General features: G+C 26.1%; 1 long non-coding RNA gene across 1 annotated transcript in view; it reads right to left on the reverse strand.

Annotated features, from left to right (window-relative positions):
- The window catches only part of LOC126301304 (uncharacterized), a 28,223-nt gene extending 27,227 nt beyond the window's left edge, over positions 1–996 (reverse strand). Inside the window, exon 1 of the long non-coding RNA XR_007553029.1 lies at positions 116–996. This is a non-coding gene — a long non-coding RNA (uncharacterized LOC126301304). The remainder of the gene's footprint in view (positions 1–115) is intronic.
- Positions 997–18,984: the final 17,988 nt, after the last annotated feature.

An 18,984-nucleotide genomic window follows, 5' to 3' on the forward strand; every position in this document is an offset into this window, starting at 1 on the left:
ATCTAGTTTCTTAAGAAAAAATTTAATTTTTTAAAGTTATTTGTTTTTATTTAATTTTTTAAGTAAAAATATTAACTTATTTATTCTTTAAGGGATAAGCTTTGATGTTAATAACCTATAATTTATTTTATAGAAATATAATAGTAAGCTTTAAACCAGCTATCTTTAAGATTACGTTTTAGTTCATTATTTTTTATTTTGATTTTATAAATATTTTAGGTTTTTTATTAAGATTATTAATTTAATTTTAAAATTTTTGTAATAATGATAGAATTAGTATATTTATTTGTATGAAATTTTTACCTTGTGAACTTATTATAAGGAACTAGGCAAAATTGATTTCCGCCTGTTTATCAAAAACATGTCCTCTTGTTTATATTTTGAGGTCTGGCCTGCTCACTGAGCGTATTTTTAAAGAGCCGCGGTATTTTGACCGTGCAAAGGTAGCATAATCATTAGTCTCTTAATTAGTGGCTGGAATGAATGGCTTGACGAGAAATAAACTGTCTCTTAATAAATTTTTGAATTTAACTTTTGAGTCAAAAGGCTTAAATTCTTCTTTAGGACGAGAAGACTCTATAGAGCTTGACATTTTACTTTTATATAGTTTTTTGTTTGTCTTTCTATATTTAATGATGATGTTTTGTTGGGGTGACATGAAGAATAGATAAACTCTTCATTATTATATCATTTATTTATGTTTGTTATTTTGATCCATAATTTATGATCATAAGATTAAGTTACCTTAGGAATAACAGCGTAATTGTTTTTGAGAGCTCATATCGACAAAGCAGATTGCGACCTCGATGTTGGATTAAGAAAAATTTTGGTTGCAGGAGCCCAATGATTAGGGCTGTTCGACCTTTAAATTCTTACATGATCTGAGTTCAGACCGGCGTGAGCCAGGTCGGTTTCTATCCTAAGATTGTTAATCCATATTAGTACGAAAGGACCATATGGTTAAAATATTTTTTGTTATATTGATTAATATTAATTTATTTACTATTTTGACAGATTAATGTGTTGAATTTAGAATTCATTTATGTAGATTTTTTCTACAAATAGTATTGATACTTTATGATTTATTTATATTTATTTTGAATTTTCTTTTATTGGTTATTTGTGTTTTAATTAGTGTTGCCTTTTTAACTTTATTAGAGCGTAAGGTTTTAGGTTATATTCAGATTCGAAAGGGTCCAAATAAGGTAGGTTTTGTTGGAATTCCTCAGCCATTTAGAGATGCTATTAAGTTAATTTGTAAGGAGCAGCCAATTCCTATTTTATCTAATTACCTACTTTATTATTTTTCCCCTGTTTTTAATTTAATGATTTCTTTAGCCGTTTGAGTAATTTTTCCTTATTTAACTTATATGTGTTCTTTTTTTTTGGATTTTTATTCTTTTTATGTTGTACTAGATTAGGTGTTTATACTGTTATAATTGCTGGTTGATCTTCTAATTCAAATTATTCATTATTAGGTTCTCTTCGTTCTGTTGCTCAAACAATTTCTTATGAAGTTAGTTTAGCTTTAATTTTATTGTCTTTAATTATTTTAATTGGTAGTTTTAATATGTTTGATTTTATAAACTATCAGCTTTATTGTTGATTTATTATTATTTCTTTTCCTTTAGCTTTAGCTTGTTTTGCTTCTTGCTTAGCTGAAACTAATCGTACTCCTTTTGATTTTGCTGAAGGGGAATCTGATTTAGTTTCAGGATTTAATATTGAGTATGGTGCGGGTGGTTTTACTTTAATTTTTTTAGCTGAATATACTAGAATTGTCTTCATAAGAATGTTATTGGCTTTAATTTTTTTGGGCGGTGATTTTTATTCTTTTATATTTTTTATTAAGCTTGCTATTATATCTTTTGGTTTTATTTGGGTTCGTGGAACATTACCACGGTTCCGTTATGATAAATTAATGTACTTAGCTTGAAAAAGTTTTTTACCTTTATCTTTGAATTTTTTTATTTTCTTTGTTGGTTTAAAGATTTTATTTATCTAATTTGTTTAGTGAAATTTTTTGAGAAAAGTTAATAGAAGAGTTAAACTTCTAATTTTATGTTTTCAAAACATATGCTTTTCCTAAGCTAATTAACTTTATTCCTTAATTAATTTATCTCATGCGTTTGCGACATGGACATTAATTAAGAAATATGTGAAGTAAATAATTGTTAAGATTTGACCTGTTATAATATAAGGTTCTTCAACAGGTCGTTTACCAATTCACGTTAGTAAGCATACAACAACTACTATAATTCAGAATAAAATTTGATTAATAGGGTAAAATTGAATGCCTCGGAATGGTGTTTTATTATAAAATGGTAAAATTATTAAGATTCTAATTGATAAAAATAATGCAATAACACCTCCTAACTTATTAGGGATAGATCGTGGAATTGCATATGCAAATAGGAAATATCATTCTGGTTGAATGTGAAGTGGTGTTACTAATGGGTTGGCAGGTACAAAGTTATCTGGATCTCCTAATAGGTAAGGATTAATTAAACATAGTATAATTAATAATGATGTTATTATTACAAATGTAATAGAATCCTTAAAGGTAAAGTATGGATGGAATGGAATTTTTCAATATCTCCATTTAGTCCAAGAGGATTATTAGATCCTGTTTGGTGAAGAAAAAATAAATGAATTGCTGCTATAGCAACAATAATAAATGGTAATACAAAATGGAATGTGAAGAATCGATTTAATGTTGCATTATCAACAGCGAATCCTCCTCATACTCATTGGACTAAATCTGTTCCTAAGTATGGGATTGCTGATAATAAATTAGTAATTACTGTTGCACCTCAAAAAGATATTTGGCCTCAGGGTAAGACATATCCTATAAATGCAGTTGCTATAACTAAAAATAAAATCACTGTACCAACTATTCAGGTATGTATATATATATAAGATCCATAGTAAATTCCCCGTCCTACATGTAAGTAAATACAAATAAAAAATATAGATGCTCCATTTGCGTGTAAGGTTCGGATAATTCAACCATTATTTACGTCTCGGCAGATGTGTACTACACTACTGAATGCTATTTCAATATTTGATGTATAATGTATAGCTAAAAATAGTCCAGTTACGATTTGAATTACCAAACATAACCCTAATAGGGATCCAAAATTACATCAAAATGAAATATTTGTTGGGGCAGGTAAGTCAATTAAAGAGTTATTAATAATTTTAATTAAAGGATGTCTTAATCGTAAGGGTTTATTCATTAGTAATTATCTTATTTTACGAATAGGTCCCTGATTAATATTGGCGATTTTAACAAATGCTAGTAGTGCTAAAAATAAATAAATTATTATTATTATTGTAATAATGAATGTTGGTCTATTATATAATTTTTCTAAAGATATTGTTATTTCTTGATAATTGATTGAATTATCAATATTTATAGTTTCGGTGTTTTTGAAAAAGTCTATAAATATAGATATATCTAGAATAATTAATATTAATATGATAAATACTCACATTATTAATGTAATAATTATAGTGATTGATTTAGGCTGAAATATTTCTTTTGATGCAATTCTTGTAATGTAAATAAATAATACTAGTATACCACCAAGAAATGTTAAAAATAAAATATATGATAATCAATATCTTTCTATTATTGTTCCTGTTATTAATCCAACTAGGAAGGTTTGAAGGATAATAAAAAGCATTATTGATATTGGGTGTCTTAATTTAATAAAATTAATATTTATTACATTTGATAATGATATAATTATTATTTTGATCATTTCAGGGGTTAGTGTATTTAAAATACCGGTTTTGGGGACCGATGATGGAAGCTTTTCCACCTCTGAAGTTTTAAAAGTGGGGGCTGGACATATTTCCGGTTTACAAGAGCGGCGTTTTTTTTAAACTATTAAAACTAATGTTTATATTCTCTATTTTTACTTCTTTATTGATTTATTTTGCTGGTGTTTATGTTTTTTCTTCTAAACGTAAACATTTATTAATGGTTCTTTTGAGATTAGAATATATTGTTCTTTCTTTATTTATGTTAGTTATTGTTTTTCTTATTGAGTTTGATTATGATTATTTTTTTCCTGTTATTTTTTTAGTTTTTTCTGTTTGTGAGGGTGCTTTAGGTCTTTCTATTTTAGTTTCAATAATTCGTTCTCATGGTAATGATTTTTTTAATTCTTTTGGTTTATCTTTATGTTAAAGTATTTATTTATAACTATTTTTTGATCCCTCTTTGTTTATTAAATAATTGTTGATGGTTGGTTCATTCTTTAATGTTTCTGTCAGGTTTTGTTTTTATAATTTGTGTTTATTCATATGCTGATTTGAATATAATTAGATATTATTTTGGTATTGATTATTTTTCTTTTAGTTTAATTTTACTTAGTTTTTGAATTTGTTCTTTAATAATCACTGCTAGAGGTTCAGTTTATTTAAGTTCATATCATTCTAATTTTTTTGTTTTTATGGTTTTGATTTTAATAATTATGCTTTATTGTTCATTTGCTAGATTAAGTCTTCTTTCTTTTTATATTTTTTTTGAGGCTAGATTAGTTCCTACTGTACTTTTAATTTTGGGTTGGGGTTATCAACCTGAGCGTTTGCAGGCTGGTGTTTATTTAATTTTTTATACTTTGGTTGCTAGATTACCTTTATTATTAGTTTTATTTAAGGTTTATGATTTTTCTAATACTTTATATTTTCCTTTATTGGTTGATTTTGGTTCTTATTATTTTATGTTTTATGTATTTATAATTTTGGCTTTTTTAGTTAAGATACCTATGTTTTTGGTTCATTTATGACTTCCTAAGGCTCATGTAGAGGCCCCTATTTCAGGTAGAATAATTCTTGCTGGTGTTTTATTAAAGTTAGGTGGTTATGGTATTTTTCGTGTTATAAAGGTTATTTCTTATTTGGGTTTAAAGTTTAATTATTTTTGATTGTCCTTAGGTTTATCTGCGGGTGTTATTGTAAGATTTATTTGTTTTCGTCAGGTTGATTTAAAGTCTTTAATTGCATATTCTTCTGTTGCTTATATAAGAATGGTTATTGGTGGATTGATGACTATGAATTGATGAGGTTGTGTAGGTTCTCTTTCTCTAATGGTTGGTCATGGTTTATGTTCTTCTGGTTTATTTTGTTTATCTAATATTATTTATGAACGTTTAGGTAGACGAAGATTATTAATTAACAAGGGTATAATTAATTTGATGCCAAGAATGGCTTTATGATGATTTCTTTTAAGATCATCAAATATGGCTGCTCCTCCTTCTTTAAATTTGGTAGGTGAAATTAGATTATTAAATAGAATTATATCTTGATCTTCTTTTAGATTCTTTGCTTTGATTTTTTTATCTTTTTTTAGAGCTGTTTATACTTTGTATATATATTCTTATTCTCAGCATGGGAATTATTATTCTGGTGTTTATACTTGTTCTCTTGGTTATTTTCGTGAATATCATCTTTTACTTTTACATTGATTGCCTTTAAATATTCTCTGTTTAAAGGATGAATATTTCTTTGTTTAGTTTGCTTAAGTATTTTAATTAAAAATATTGTTTTGTGGAATCAATGATATGAAGTTTTTCATCTTAGGCCGTGAATTTATTTTCTATTTGTTCTTTGAGTTTTTTTTCTTTGTTTATTTCGAGAACTATAATTATTATTTTAGGTATTTATTATTTAATAATTGATTATAGAGTTTTTGTTGAGTGAGAGCTTTTCAATTTAAATGGTTCTATAGTTGTTATAACTTTAATTTTGGATTGAATAAATCGTTTTATTATTATTGTTTTAATATTTATTCTTTCTATAGGTTTTTTAATTATTAGTCCTAATTTAATTAGAATTTTATTAGGTTGAGATGGTTTAGGTTTACTTTCTTATTGTTTAGTTATTTATTATCAAAATGTAAAATCTTATAGTGCTGGTATATTAACTGCACTTTCTAATCGTATTGGTGATGTTGCTATTTTAATTTCTATTGCATGAATGTTAAATTTTGGTGGTTGAAATTATATTTATTATTATGATTTTATTTCTAATTCTTTTGAAATAAAGCTCATTACTATATTAATTGTTTTAGCAGCTATAACTAAGAGAGCTCAGATTCCTTTCTCTTCATGACTTCCTGCTGCTATAGCAGCTCCTACTCCTGTTTCTGCTTTAGTTCATTCTTCTACTCTTGTTACTGCTGGTGTTTATTTATTAATTCGTTTTAGACCAATATTGGATACTTATAATTGTGGTTGATTTTTACTTTTAATTGGTTGTATAACTATATTTATGGCTGGATTGGGCGCTAATTTTGAGTTTGATTTAAAGAGGATTATTGCTCTTTCTACTTTAAGACAACTTGGTTTAATAATAAGAATTTTGGCTATAGGTTATCCAAAGCTTGCATTTTTTCATTTATTGGCTCATGCTTTATTTAAGGCATTATTATTTATATGTGCAGGTTCAATAATTCATAATTTGAAGGATTCTCAGGATATTCGTTTTATAGGATCAATTGTTAATTTCATACCTTTAACATCAGTTTGTTTTAATGTTTCTAGTTTATCTTTGTGTGGAATACCTTTTTTAGCGGGATTTTATTCAAAGGATTTAATTCTTGAGATGGTTTGTTTAAGATGAATTAATTGTTTAATTTTTTTTCTTTATTTTTTTTTCTACTGGTTTAACTGCTTCTTATTCTTTTCGTTTGTTTTATTATTCAATATCTGGTGATAATAATTTTTATTCTAGATTTTCTTTTGATGATAAGGGTTATTATATTTCATTTGGAATAATTGGTCTATTGTTTGTTGCTGTTTTTGGTGGTAGTCTTTTATCTGGATTAATTTTTCCTATTCCTCATGTGATTGCTTTACCTTATTATTTAAAGTTTTTAACTATTACAGTTGTTATTTTAGGTGCTTATTTAGGTTATCTTATTTCTAATTTTGATTTTTCTCATAATTTATTTTCTTTAAGTATACTTTCTTTTGTTAGATTTGCTGGTTCTATATGATTTATACCTTTTCTTTCAACTAAGTTTATTAGATATATTCCTTTAAAAATAGGTTATTATTCATCTAAGTCATTTGATTATGGTTGAGGTGAATTACTTGGTGGTCAAGGTTTATATAGATTATTTATTTATTTAATTGGTTATATTCAAGGTTGATATGATTCTAATTTCAAGATTTATCTTTTAACTTTTATTTTTTGAATATTTATTTTGGTAATATTGTTTTTCGTTTACTTAAATAGCTTATAATTAGAGTGTGACACTGAAGATGTTAAGGAAGTATTTTTACTTTTAAGTATTTATAAATATAGATATATTATTTTTACAGTGAAAATGTAATGTTTTATTTAAACTATATAAATTTTAGAAATGTTAACGGAGTTTAACCGCTAATATAAAATGTTAGCAGCTTTCATATTGGCTTTACATTTCCTTAATTGGAACTATTATAGTTCAATTATATTATTAACAGTAATACGCCTCTTTTTGGCTTCAATTAATAAGAATAAGGGTAGTACATACCAATCTTCCAGGTCGAAACTGACTGCAATATTTCGCTTCTTATTCTATTTAAGGTTGATTGATAATATCAATACTTTTTGAATGCAACCCAAATGTTATATTTAACTACAACCCTTTATTCTGCTCATTGTAATGCTCCTTGGTTTCATTCATGGTATAGTCCTCCTAATAGAACTAGAATAAAAAATATTGTTGATACTGTTCAGATTATAATGTCTGAAGTTTTAAAAATAATTACAATTGGTAGAATTAGTGCAATTTCTACATCAAAAATTAAAAAGATTACTGCGATTAGGAAGAATCGTATTGAGAATGGTATTCGTGCTGATCTTTTTGGATCAAACCCACATTCAAATGGTGATCTTTTTTCTCGATCATTAATTAATTTTTTTGATAGTGTTGTTGCCAGGATTATAACAATTATTGGAATAATAAATCTAATGAAAACTCTTGTTGATAGAATTAGAATTGTTTTTCTTGATTTATATCAAGCTTTCTGATTGGAAGTCAAATGTACTATTTATACTAGAAAAACAATTATCTACCTCATCAATAAATAGAGATATATAAGAATAATCATACTACGTCTACGAAGTGTCAGTATCGTGCTGCTGCTTCAAATCCAAAGTGATGTCTTGGTGAAAATTGATTTATTGAGTGTCGAAGTAGACATGTTGATAAAAAGATTGTTCCAATAATTACGTGTAAACCATGGAATCCTGTTGCAACAAAGAATGTTGATCCATAAACTGCATCTGCAATGGTAAAAGGTGCTTCTCAATATTCATATGCTTGAAGTATTGTAAAGTATAGTCCTAATAACACTGTGAAGAATAATCCTTGTAGTGCTTGAGTATGATTAGATTCCATTAAACTATGATGTGCTCATGTTACTGTTACTCCTGATGCTAAAAGAATAGCTGTATTAAGTAATGGAATTTGTATAGGGTTAAAGGGTTGAATTCCTATTGGAGGTCATAGTATTCCTAGTTCAATTGTTGGTGCTAATCTTCTTCTAAAGAATGCTCAAAAAAAAGAAACGAAAAATAATACCTCTGATGCAATAAATAAAATTATTCCTCATCGTAATCCAATTGATACAAATCCTGTATGTAATCCTTGATATGTTCCTTCTCGTACTACATCTCGTCATCATTGAATTATAGTTAGTAGGGTAATTCCAAATCCAATTATGAAAAAGTTAATATTAAATAGGTGGAATCATTTTGCTAGTCCTGATACTAGGACTATTGCTCCAATTGCTCCTGTTAATGGTCAAGGTCTATAGTCTACTAAGTGGAATGGGTGGTTTGAGTGAGTTGTTAACATAGGTTTAATATACTTCTCTAGAATATAGAGTTCTTAGAATTGAGAAAACATAGGCTTGAATTATTGCTACTGCTGATTCTAGAATTAATAGAAGTATTTGTCCAATAATTAGTAATGAGATTAAGTTTATTGCTATAGATGGTCCTGTGTTTCCTAATAAGGTTAATAATAAGTGTCCTGCAATTATATTTGCTGCCAACCGTACTGCTAATGTACCTGGTCGAATAACATTACTAATTGTTTCAATTAGTACTATAAATGATATTAATGCAGGCGGTGTACCTTGTGGTACAAGGTGTGTAAATATATGATTAGTATGGTTAATTCATCCAAATAATATAAATCTTAGCCATATAGGTAGGGCAATTGCAAATGTTAATGCTAAATGTCTTGTTCTAGTAAAAATATAAGGGAATAATCCTATGAAATTGTTAAATAATATTATAATAAAAATTGAGATGAAAATGAATGTTGTTCCATTAAATGATTTTGGTCCAAGAAGTGTTTTAAATTCATTATGTAAGGTTAAATTTAGTTTATTTCAGATAATGTTAATTCGTGATGGTGTAAGTCAAAATAGTGATGGGATTAATAATAGTCCTAGAAATGTTCTAGTTCAATTTAATGATAAATTAAAGATGTTAGTTGATGGGTCAAATGTTGAGAATAGATTTGTTATCATTTTCAATTTAAGTTTTTTATTTCAATTGTTCCTTTTTCTGCTCTTTTAATAAGGTTAGGTTTAAATGAGAAGAAGTTTATTTGATTAAACAAGATTAATGTAGCTGAAAATATAATGAATAGTGAGAATCATATAAGAGGGGATATTTGAGGGATTTGGATATAATTTCCCCATCAGAAGTAGTCGTTAATTTACTATTATTTGGTTTAAGAGACCATTACTTACTTTCAGTCATCTGATGAATTTCAAGGTGTACTAATTTTTTTTAGTTACTTTAGATTGACACTCTAATGTTATTTATTTTAACTAACTCCTTAAATTATCTTAGATAATCACTTAATAAATAAATTTACTGAAGTTCTTTCAATTACAATTGGTATAAATATGTGGGTTGCTCCACAGATTTCTGAGCATTGTCCAAAGAATAATCCAGGTCGATTTATTGTGAATGTTCCTTGATTTAACCGACCTGGCGTTGCATCAATTTTAACCCCTAATGCAGGAACTGCTCATGAGTGTAGAACATCTGATGCTCTTGTTAATACTCGTACTTCTGTATTTATTGGTAGGATTGTTCGGTTATCTACATCTAGTAGTCGGAATCCATCATTTTCTAGGTCTTGTTCTGGTGTTATATAAGTGTCAAATTCTACGTCTAAAGTCCTTAGTATAATGAAATTAAGGTTGATGTTGAAATCAATCCTATTGTTGAAATTATTACTGTTATAGGAAGAATGATTCTTGATTTTTGGGACTTTATCTTTATAGATCACGAATTTTCTGTGTATGATATAATTAGAGCTGAGAATCTAATACGTATATAGTAGTAGAGTGTAATTGTAGTTAATACAACTATAATAGTTATAATAGTTGTTATATTGTTTTCTATTAATGATTGTATTACAATTCATTTTGGTAAGAATCCAAGGAATGGTGGTAGTCCACCTAAAGATAATAAAGATAAGAATATTATGAATTTAATTTCGGTTTTTATATTTCTGGCTGAATAAATTTGATTTATAAAAAATAAATTTATTTGCTTAAATAATAAAACTATAATTAATCTTAATAGTGAGTAAATAATGAAGTATAGTTCTCAGATGTTTTCTCTGAATGTTAATGATCTAATTATTCAACCTAGATGTCTGATTGATGAATATGCTAAAAGTTGTCGTAAGGATGTTTGATTTAAACCTCCTATTGCCCCAATAATAATTCTTAAGATAATAATTGTTCAAATAAAAGTTCTTAATTGAATACAATAAGATAAGACCATTATTGGGGCGATTTTTTGTCATGTTATTAATGTTAAACAATTATTTCATCTTGATGCTCCTATAACTTCTGGAAATCAGAAATGGAAAGGTGCAGCTCCAATCTGTAATAATAGTCTAGATCTAATTATTATTGATGGGATAAATTCTGTTTCCCATCCCATGGGATATTTTATTTGAATCAGCAAAATTGAAAATAATAATATTGTCGATGCTATTGCTTGGACAATAAAATATTTAATTGATGATTCATTTATTATTATATTTTTATTTCTTGTTAGGAGCGGAATAAATGAAAGTAAGTTGATCTCAAGTCCTATTCAAACCCCAAATCAGGAATTTGATGAAATGGACAGGATCGTTCCTATCATTAATGTTGATAGGAAGAGAAGTTTTGTAGAGTTGTTGGTCATTAAAAAGGAGAGGATTGATACCTCTATAAATGGGGTATGAACCCATTAGCTTGTTTAGCTTACCTTTTTACATTAAGGTGTATGATGCACGTTAGTTTTTGATACTAAAGGAGGTAGTTTAATTCTATCTTATGTAATTTTAATGAAGGTAATTTTATTTACTTTATTTACCCTATCAAGGTAACCCTTTAATCAGGCACTTCATTTATTTAATATATAAATCGAAAGTTTTTTTTTGAAATTCTTTTATGTATTATTTTGTTTCATTAGGATTAATTTATCCTGCTCATTTTATTTTTTATATATATATATATATATAATAAATAATTTATATTAATATATTACATTTAATTGAAATTAAAGTATTATAAGTTCATCTTACCATTATCAATTGATTATTTTAATGCAATTATTTACCTAGGATTATAGCTACTTATGTTTTTAGCTTAAAATAGGTTATTATAATATAATATATATAATAATATGTAATTTAATATTTAATATTATTATAATTGGATATAATAAATAAAATTATTAATGTAAATATAAAATATTATAATTAATATAAATAATTATATTAATTATAATAAAATAATTATGTAAATTATCTATAATTAGATTATTTAACTAATATATATGAAAGTTAACTTAATATAAAAAAAGAATTCATATTAATAACATATTATATTAAATTACATAATTGTATAAAATATATTTATTATATTATTTAATCTTTCTTTATTTATTAGTGAAAAGAAAGATTAAATAAGAAAGAATATAATACATTTATTGCTATACATGTTCCATATTAATCTTTAATTATATATAATAGAGAAGTTGTTGTGGTCATACATAGGGGCGTTTCTTTTTTTTTGTTAATGTTTGTGGTTTTTTTCTTTTTTTTTCTTTAAGTATTTGAATCTTTTATTTTTTCCTGAATTAATAGATTTAAAATTTTCTTATTTTTTATTTTTAAAAGTTTTATTCTTGCATGTTTATTCACTTTTTCTTTGTATTATATGTAAGTTTTGTTAGACTAAATGTTCTTTTTGCAGTAATTTGATTTAATTATCAAGTGATTTTGGATTTAGCAATTGATTTAGTATCGGCATAATTCGTGCCAGCAGCCGCGGTTATACGATTGATACAAGTGAATATTATTGGTTAAAACAGTTGTTTATATTATTAGGGTTGAAATATAAATTTGTAAGGTGAAATGTTAAAATTTATTTGTGGCCCTTTTTATGAATCTGTGAAATTTAAATAATAAACTAGGATTAGATACCCTATTATTTTAAATGTTAATTATATTTACCAGGGTACTATTAGTTAAGGTCTTTAAACCCAAAGAATTTGGCGGTATCTCATTCCATTCAGAGGAACCTACCCCATGATTGATAATACACGATTTACTCTACTTAATTTATTTGTTTGTATATCTCCGTTATCAGAGAATCTTTTTAGAGTTATAATTCTCAAGATTTTTAATTATAAAATATTTCAGGTCAAGGTGCAGCTTATAGTTAAGAGGAGGTGGGTTACAATAGATTTTTGTTTATAACGGATTTGATAGTGAAATACTGTTAATGAAGGTGGATTTGATAGTAATTTAATTTATTTAATTTAACTGATATTGGCTCTGAGATGTGTACACATCGCCCGTCGCTCTCATTATTGATTATTCCATTTTATTTTAAAGTAGCTTCAATTTAGATGAGATAAGTCGTAACATAGTAGATGTACTGGAAAGTGTATCTAGGAAGAGTTTCAAGATATAACTTATTAGTAAAGTGTTTCATTTACACTGAAAATTTTTCTGTGCAAATCAGGATATCTTGATTATTTATTTTATTATATTTATTTTTTGTTTATTTAATTATTTAATATAAATAATTTTATTGTATTTTTGTCTTAGTATATTTTATAGAATTGATTTTTTAAATTATAGTTTATTGGTAATGTAAGTGTTTTATGAAATATTATTTTAAATTTTTTTAAGTAGATTTTATTTATTGTACCTTTTGTATCAGGGTTTATCAAAATTTTAGTATTTATTTTACTTGTCTCGATTTGGGTTGATTTATAAATAATTTATAGTTAATGTATCATAATTATTATTAAATTATTTATAGAAATGAGATGTTAATCGTTTCCCAAGATATCTAGTTTCTTAAGAAAAAATTTAATTTTTTAAAGTTATTTGTTTTTATTTAATTTTTTAAGTAAAAATATTAACTTATTTATTCTTTAAGGGATAAGCTTTGAAGTTAATAACCTATAATTTATTTTATAGAAATATAATAGTAAGCTTTAAACCAGCTATCTTTAAGATTACGTTTTAGTTCATTATTTTTTATTTTGATTTTATAAATATTTTAGGTTTTTTATTAAGATTATTAATTTAATTTTAAAATTTTTGTAATAATGATAGAATTAGTATATTTATTTGTATGAAATTTTTACCTTGTGAACTTATTATAAGGAACTAGGCAAAATTGATTTCCGCCTGTTTATCAAAAACATGTCCTCTTGTTTATATTTTGAGGTCTGGCCTGCTCACTGAGCGTATTTTTAAAGAGCCGCGGTATTTTGACCTTGCAAAGGTAGCATAATCATTAGTCTCTTAATTAGTGGCTGGAATGAATGGCTTGACGAGAAATCAACTGTCTCTTAATAAATTTTTTAATTTAACTTTTGAGTCAAAAGGCTTAAATTCTTCTTTAGGACAAGAAGACCTTATAGAGCTTGACATTTTACTTTTATATAGTTTTTTGTTTGTCTTTCTATATTTAATGATGATGTTTTGTTGGGGTGACATGAAGAATAGATAAACTCTTCATTATTATATCATTTATTTATGTTTGTTATTTTGATCCATAATTTATGATCATAAGATTAAGTTACCTTAGGGATAACAGCGTAATTGTTTTTGAGAGCTCATATCGACAAAGCAGATTGCGACCTCGATGTTGGATTAAGAAAAATTTTGGGTGCAGGAGCCCAATGATTAGGTCTGTTCGACCTTTAAATTCTTACATGATCTGAGTTCAGACCGGCGTGAGCCAGGTCGGTTTCTATCCTAAGATTGTTAATCCATATCAGTACAAAAGGACCATATGGTTAAAATATTTTTTGTTATATTGATTAATATTAATTTATTTACTATTTTGACAGATTAATGTGTTGAATTTAGAATTCATTTATGTAGATTTTTTCTACAAATAGTATTGATACTTTATGATTTATTTATATTTATTTTGAATTTTCTTTTATTGGTTATTTGTGTTTTAATTAGTGTTGCCTTTTTAACTTTATTAGAGCGTAAGGTTTTAGGTTATATTCAGATTCGAAAGGGTCCAAATAAGGTAGGTTTTGTTGGAATTCCTCAGCCATTTAGAGATGCTATTAAGTTAATTTGTAAGGAGCAGCCAATTCCTATTATATCTAATTACCTACTTTATTATTTTTCCCCTGTTTTTAATTTAATGATTTCTTTAGCCGTTTGAGTAATTTTTCCTTATTTAACTTATATGTGTTCTTTTTCTTATGGATTTTTATTTTTATTATGTTGTACTAAATTAGGTGTTTATACTGTTATAATTGCTGGTTGATCTTCTAATTCAAATTATTCATTATTAGGTTCTCTTCGTTCTGTTGCTCAAACAATTTCTTATGAAGTTAGTTTAGCTTTAATTTTATTGTCTTTAATTATTTTAATTGGTAGTTTTAATATGTTTGATTTTATAAACTATCAGCTTTATTGTTGATTTATTATTATTTCTTTTCCTTTAGCTTTAGCTTGTTTTGCTTCTTGCTTAGCTGAAACTAATCGTACTCCTTTTGATTTTGCTGAAGGGGAATCTGAGTTAGTTTCAGGATTTAATATTGAGTGTGGTGCGGGTGGTTTTACTTTAATTTTTTTAGCTGAATATACTAGAATTGTTATTGGCTTTAATTTTTTTCGGCGGTGATTTTTATTCTTTTATATTTTTTATTAAGCTTGCTATTATATCTTTTGGTTTTATTTGGGTTCGTGGAACATTACCACGGTTCCGTTATGATAAATTAATGTACTTAGCTTGAAAAAGTTTTTTACCTTTATCTTTGAATTTTTTTATTTTCTTTGTTGGTTTAAAGATTTTATTTATCTCATTTGTTTAGTGAAATTTTTTGAGAAAAGTTAATAGAAGAGTTAAACTTCTAATTTTATGTTTTCAAAACATATGCTTTTCCTAAGCTAATTAACTTTATTCCTTAATTAATTTATCTCATGCGTTTGCGACATGGACATTAATTAAGAAATATGTGAAGTAAATAATTGTTAAGATTTGACCTGTTATAATATAAGGTTCTTCAACAGGTCGTTTACCAATTCACGTTAGTAAGCATACAACAACTACTATAATTCAGAATAAAATTTGATGAATAGGGTAAAATTGAATGCCTCGGAATGGTGTTTTATTATAAAATGGTAAAATTATTAAGATTCTAATTGATAAAAATAATGCAATAACACCTCCTAACTTATTAGGGATAGATCGTAGAATTGCATATGCAAATAGGAAATATCATTCTGGTTGAATGTGAACTGGTGTTACTAATGGGTTGGCAGGTACAAAGTTATCTGGATCTCCTAATAGGTAAGGATTAATTAAACATAGTATAATTAATAATGATGTTATTATTACAAATGTAATAGAATCCTTAAAGGTAAAGTATGGATGGAATGGAATTTTTTCAATATCTCCATTTAGTCCAAGAGGATTATTAGATCCTGTTTGGTGAAGAAAAAATAAATGAATTGCTGCTATAGCAGCAATAATAAATGGTAATACAAAATGGAATGTGAAGAATCGATTTAATGTTGCATTATCAACAGCGAATCCTCCTCATACTCATTGGACTAAATCTGTTCCTAAGTATGGGATTGCTGATAATAAATTAGTAATTACTGTTGCACCTCAAAAAGATATTTGGCCTCAGGGTAAGACATATCCTATAAATGCAGTTGCTATAACTAAAAATAAAATCACTGTACCAATTATTCAGGTATGTATATATATATCAGATCCATAGTAAATTCCCCATCCTACATGTAAGTAAATACAAATAAAAAATATAGATGCTCCATTTGCGTGTAAGGTTCGGATAATTCAACCATTATTTACGTCTCGGCAGATGTGTACTACACTACTGAATGCTATTTCAATATTTGATGTATAATGTATAGCTAAAAATAGTCCAGTTACGATTTGAATTACCAAACATAACCCTAATAGGGATCCAAAATTTCATCAAAATGAAATATTTGTTGGGGCAGGTAAGTCAATTAAAGAGTTATTAATAATTTTAATTAAAGGATGTCTTAATCGTAAGGGTTTATTCATTAGTAATTATCTTATTTTACGAATAGGTCCCTGATTAATATTGGTGATTTTAACAACTGCTAGTAGTGCTAAAAATAAATAAATTATTATTATTATTGTAATAATGAATGTTGGTCTATTATATAATTTTTCTAAAGATATTGTTATTTCTTGATAATTGATTGAATTATCAATATTTATAGTTTCGGTGTTTTTGAAAAAGTCTATAAATATAGATATATCTAGAATAATTAATATTAATATGATAAATACTCACATTATTAATGTAATAATTATAGTGATTGATTTAGGCTGAAATATTTCGTTTGATGCAATTCTTGTAATGTAAATAAATAATACTAGTATACCACCAAGAAATGTTAAAAATAAAATATATGATAATCAATATCTTTCTATTATTGTTCCTGTTATTAATCCAACTAGGAAGGTTTGAAGGATAATAAAAAGCATTATTGATATTGGGTGTCTTAATTTAATAAAATTAATATTTATTACATTTGATAATGATATAATTATTATTTTGATCATTTCAGGGGTTAGTTTATTTAAAATACCGGTTTTGGGGACCGATGATGGAAGCTTTTCCACCTCTGAAGTTTTAAAAGTGGGGGCTGGACTTATTTCCGGTTTACAAGACCGGCGTTTTTTTAAACTATTAAAACTAATGTTTATATTCTCTATTTTTACTTCTTTATTGATTTATTTTGCTGGTGTTTATGTTTTTTCTTCTAAACGTAAACATTTATTAATGGTTCTTTTGAGATTAGAATATATTGTTCTTTCTTTATTTATGTTAGTTATTGTTTTTCTTATTGAGTTTGATTATGATTATTTTTTTCCTGTTATTTTTTTAGTTTTTTCTGTTTGTGAGGGTGCTTTAGGTCTTTCTATTTTAGTTTCAATAATTCGTTCTCATGGTAATGATTTTTTTAATTCTTTTGGTTTATCTTTATGTTAAAGTATTTATTTATAACTATTTTTTTGATCCCTCTTTGTTTATTAAATAATTGTTGATGGTTGGTTCATTCTTTAATGTTTCTGTCGGGTTTTGTTTTTATAATTTGTGTTTATTCATATGCTGATTTGAATATAATTAGATATTATTTTGGTATTGATTATTTTTCTTTTAGTTTAATTTTACTTAGTTTTTGGATTTGTTCTTTAATAATCACTGCTAGAGGTTCAGTTTATTTAAGTTCATATCATTCTAATTTTTTTGTTTTTATGGTTTTGATTTTAATAATTATGCTTTATTGTTCATTTGCTAGATTAAGTCTTCTTTCTTTTTATATTTTTTTTGAGGCTAGATTAGTTCCTACTTTACTTTTAATTTTGGGTTGGGGTTATCAACCTGAGCGTTTGCAGGCTGGTGTTTATTTAATTTTTTATACTTTGGTTGCTAGATTACCTTTATTATTAGTTTTATTTAAGGTTTATGATTTTTCTAATACTTTATATTTTCCTTTATTGGTTGATTTTGGTTCTTATTATTTTATGTTTTATGTATTTATAATTTTGGCTTTTTTAGTTGAGATAGCTATGTTTTTGGTTCATTTATGACTTCCTAAGGCTCATGTAGAGGCCCCTATTTCAGGTAGAATAATTCTTGCTGGTGTTTTATTAAAGTTAGGTGGTTATGGTATTTTTCGTGTTATAAAGGTTATTTCTTATTTGGGTTTAAAGTTTAATTATTTTTGATTGTCCTTAGGTTTATCTGCGGGTGTTATTGTAAGATTTATTTGTTTTCGTCAGGTTGATTTAAAGTCTTTAATTGCATATTCTTCTGTTGCTCATATAAGAATGGTTATTGGTGGATTGATGACTATGAATTGATGAGGTTGTGTAGGTTCTCTTTCTCTAATGGTTGGTCATGGTTTATGTTCTTCTGGTTTATTTTGTTTATCTAATATTATTTATGAACGTTTAGGTAGACGAAGATTATTAATTAACAAGGGTATAATTAATTTGATGCCAAGAATGGCTTTATGATGATTTCTTTTAAGATCATCAAATATGGCTGCTCCTCCTTCTTTAAATTTGGTAGGTGAAATTAGATTATTAAATAGAATTATATCTTGATCTTCTTTTAGATTCTTTGCTTTGATTTTTTTATCTTTTTTTAGAGCTGTTTATACTTTGTATATATATTCTTATTCTCAGCATGGGAATTATTATTCTGGTGTTTATACTTGTTCTCTTGGTTATTTTCGTGAATATCATCTTTTACTTTTACATTGATTGCCTTTAAATATTCTCTGTTTAAAGGGTGAATATTTCTTTGTTTAGTTTGCTTAATTATTTTAATTAAAAATATTGTTTTTTGGAATCAATGATATGAAGTTTTTCATCTTAGGCCGTGAATTTATTT

Source organism: Schistocerca gregaria, unplaced genomic scaffold (assembly GCF_023897955.1).
Source record: "Schistocerca gregaria isolate iqSchGreg1 unplaced genomic scaffold, iqSchGreg1.2 ptg000066l, whole genome shotgun sequence".
Classification (NCBI taxonomy): Eukaryota; Metazoa; Arthropoda; class Insecta; order Orthoptera; family Acrididae; genus Schistocerca; species Schistocerca gregaria.